A 3,830-nucleotide genomic window follows, 5' to 3' on the forward strand; every position below is an offset into this window, starting at 1 on the left:
GAGATAGTCCTTGGTTTCAAGAGGCTTGCAATCTAATGAAGAAGACAATATATAAATACGTACAAACAAGCTATATATAGGATAAGAAGGAAATAATTGAAAGAGGAGAGGCAGTAGAATTAAGAAAGGTTCAAAAAGGTTTCCTCTAGATGATGAGATTTAATTAGGACTTGAAGAAATCCAGGGAAATTCTGAGGAAAACATTCCAAGAATGGGGAGACAGCCCAAGAAAATAGCAAGATCCAAAAGATCAAGTGTCTTATTTGGAACAGCAAGGAGACCAGTGTCATTGGCTCAGTCATTGGAGTTTATTGAGTAGGGGTTGGATCTTAGTTCTTGAAGATGACCAAAATAACATTGCTATGTTGGAATTGAGTTACAGTGTGCCCAACTATAGCAGATCAGACAATAAGAGCTCTAAATGCTCTGCCACAGGTTGGATACAAATAGTCCCTGTAAACTCTTCATTTCAAATAACTTCTCTAACTATGCATATCTCATGCTTCTTCAGAGCTAAATCAATTCTGCATTGCTCACAGAGCATAGCACCTTTCTGATGAGAGCACTTCATGCTAACTGGTCTTGCTAAGTGCCAGTATCTCCAATGTCATACAATTAATTATAAAATTCTGAGTGTCTTTGTATCACTTTTTCTGACCATCTTGTTGCCACTTGCCCTGTGTGAGTTCTCTTGTTTTGACAAACACACATTTGGCATTCAAACAATATGGCCAGCCCAATAAAATTGTGCTCTCTGCAGTAGAATTTGAATGCTTGGCAATGTGATTCAAGACTAAACCCTCTTCAGAATTTTCCTAAGATAATTCAAATGGAAGCAATTCAGTTTCTAGCATGGCACTGGTAGACTGTCCAAGTTTCATAAGCATACAACAAACAATGAGGTCAGCAAAACAGCTCTGTAGACCTTCAGTTTGTTAGGCAGTCTAATATTTTCCTCTATCACACTTTCCCTCAGAGCTTCCCAAACACGGAGCTAGCATGACAATGTGTGTGTCAACCTCATTATCAATGTATATATTCTTGGCAAATACACTGCCAAGATAAGTGAACTTATTATCCACAGTATTCAAAACTTAATTTGCTGTAACCAATGGTTCCACATGTGGATTCTATGATGCTGACTGATGAAGCATCTGTATTTTCTTGGTGTTCATTTTAGATCAAAATTAGCACAAACAGAAGATAATCTATCCATACTTTGTTATATTTCAGCTTTAGAAGCTTTTTTGAGTGCACAATCATCTGCAAATAAAAATTCATGCATCAATATACCCTTAACTTTAGTTTTGGCTTAAAATCTTTTCAAATTGAAGAATTTTTTTTATCATCAGTGCACTAGTTGATTTTGATGCCATGCTTGTCCTCAGTGAAGACATTTGACATCACTTTGAAAATATAATAAAAAACAGGGAAACAAGAACACAGCTTTGGTTCACTCCACTGGTGACTGGGAAAGCTCAAGAGCATTGTCCATTGTCCAAAACCTAGGCAAGCATGCCATCATGAAAATAATGTACTATACTGATAAACTTCTCTGGACAACCAAATTTTGACATAATTTCCCATGATCCCTCAAAGACCTTGGATGGATCTAACAAATGTTGTATACTCCCACCATGACGAATTCTAAAGAGGTCAAACAAAAATTTTATGAAGACCTGGAGATCCTTATTATCAATGTCTGGGTGAAATTAATGCTAAGAGCAGGATCAGGCTATTAGATATGTCAAGGAGATCTTGGGAGGATTGGAGTTGGAAACAATAACAGCAATGGTCACTTATTACAGAAGACTTGGGTATCTCATAACCTCATCACCAACACTATTTACCTAAAGGCAATGAAATTTCGTGGATGCAACCTCACAGAAAACATTGGCCTTTAATAAACTATGTGATTATAAGGAGAAGAGACAGACAGGATGTAAAAGCGATGAAGGCAATGTGTGATACAGATTGCTGGACTGATCATAGATTAATCCTCTCCAAGCTAAATGTTTGCCTTCAATAAAAGTAGCAGCCTCAAGCAAAAAGACCACCAGAAAAATTAATGTCAAAGATTAGAGTACTTCTCTGAGAGATAATAGTTTATTGATAGCTTGGATGGTAAATTGAACTAATACATAGTTGCAGCAGAAAAGGAGTAAGCAGCTTTTAGAGACTTGGTGTACAACACTGCATATGCTCTCTTGGGTCAGAATACTTACAAACATTAACACTGGTTTGATGAAAATGATGGGGAAATTCAGAAGCTGTTAAATGAAAAAAGAGAACTCTACAGGGTGTATGAGTAATATAGTTCTTCCATTTTAAAGAAGGTAGCATTCAATTCCTTCAAAAGTAAAATACAATTGAAACTTAAAGAGATGTAGGATTCTTGGCTCAGTTGGAAGGCAGATGAAATTTAGTTTTATGTTAATAGTAACAATCCAAAGCACTTTTATGATGTATTGAAGGCTATTTATGAGCGAATTCTTCCAAGAAGGTCATCTACTTGAGAGTGTGGCTTCAAGGAATAGTAAATATAGTGTTAGCTGTCCAACAAGTCCAGGAGAATTGGATATACAGATCTAGGAATCACCTTCATAGACAATAAGTAAACCCATGGGAGCTAATAAGATTACAATTAAAAGACAGCATAACATTTAAGAAAGAGCCTTAGGGTCACTCTCTGTTGAGTGTTGACTTGGATAAGCAAAGGAGATTGAGAAGGGGTAGTCAGACAAGTAAGAGATGAAGTAGGATAGAGTAGTGAAGAGAAAACTTAGAGAAGATATAGAAGAGAAGATAATTTTCAAAATATGAAGAGAGGTCAATAAGGATGGATATAATTAAGAAAATACTGTTACAACTAGTAATTTAGAGATCATTGGTAACTATGAAGACAGATCTTTCAGTTAAATGGTGCAACTGGAACTTAAGATTGCCATAGGTTTAGAAATGAGAGGAGAGGAAGGGGAGACACCTTGTATTGCTTTCAATCAACACATTAGCTAAGAAGGGAAAGCGAGAGATACAGGTTGAATACAATCTGGGGACAGAAAAATCAAAGTGAAGATCTTTTGAAAACTGTATGTTACTAAAAAAAAAAAATTTGAGAAATAGATCAATTCAAAATGAGACAACCCAAAAATAGAAGCAAGTATATTTAAGAAATTATTATTTTATAAACCCAATCTGAAAAAAAAAATCACTGGTACAATATAGATAATTAAAGAAAAATCCTTTCTTAAAGAAATCATACTTTGTAATATTCTCTTTAAAATGTAATATTCTCTGGGAGCAGGTTTCTTGGGGGGTTTCTGGGAGCAGCCTTTGTTTCAGTTCAGTAATCACCACAAGTGCAGCCAGGGATTAAAGTCCAAATCCTTTATTGTCTCTTTCCAAGTCTTATCTCCTTCACTTGAGGCTCCATTAGCTTTCTTAAAAGACTTATTAAAAGACTTAAAGAGTTATTGTCTCCTTCAAAGTCTTGTCTCCTTCACTTGGGGCTCAGCTAGTTTTTCTTTCTTTCTTTTTTTTTTTTTTCCTAATGTTTTTATTCTTTATTTGACTTTGTCTAATTTCTTTTCTTTTCTTTTTTTTTTATTTAATAGCCTTTTATTTACAGGATATATGCATGGATAACTTTACAGCATTAACAATTGCCAAACCTCTTATTCCAACCTCTTACCCCACCCCCCCCACCCCCTCCCCTAGATGGCAGGATGACCAGTAGATATTAAATATATTAAAATATAAATTAGATACACAATAAGTATACATGACCAAAATGTTATTTTGCTGTACAAAAAGAATCAGACTCTGAAATA

Source organism: Sarcophilus harrisii, chromosome 2, assembly GCF_902635505.1.
Source record: "Sarcophilus harrisii chromosome 2, mSarHar1.11, whole genome shotgun sequence".
Classification (NCBI taxonomy): domain Eukaryota; kingdom Metazoa; phylum Chordata; class Mammalia; order Dasyuromorphia; family Dasyuridae; genus Sarcophilus; species Sarcophilus harrisii.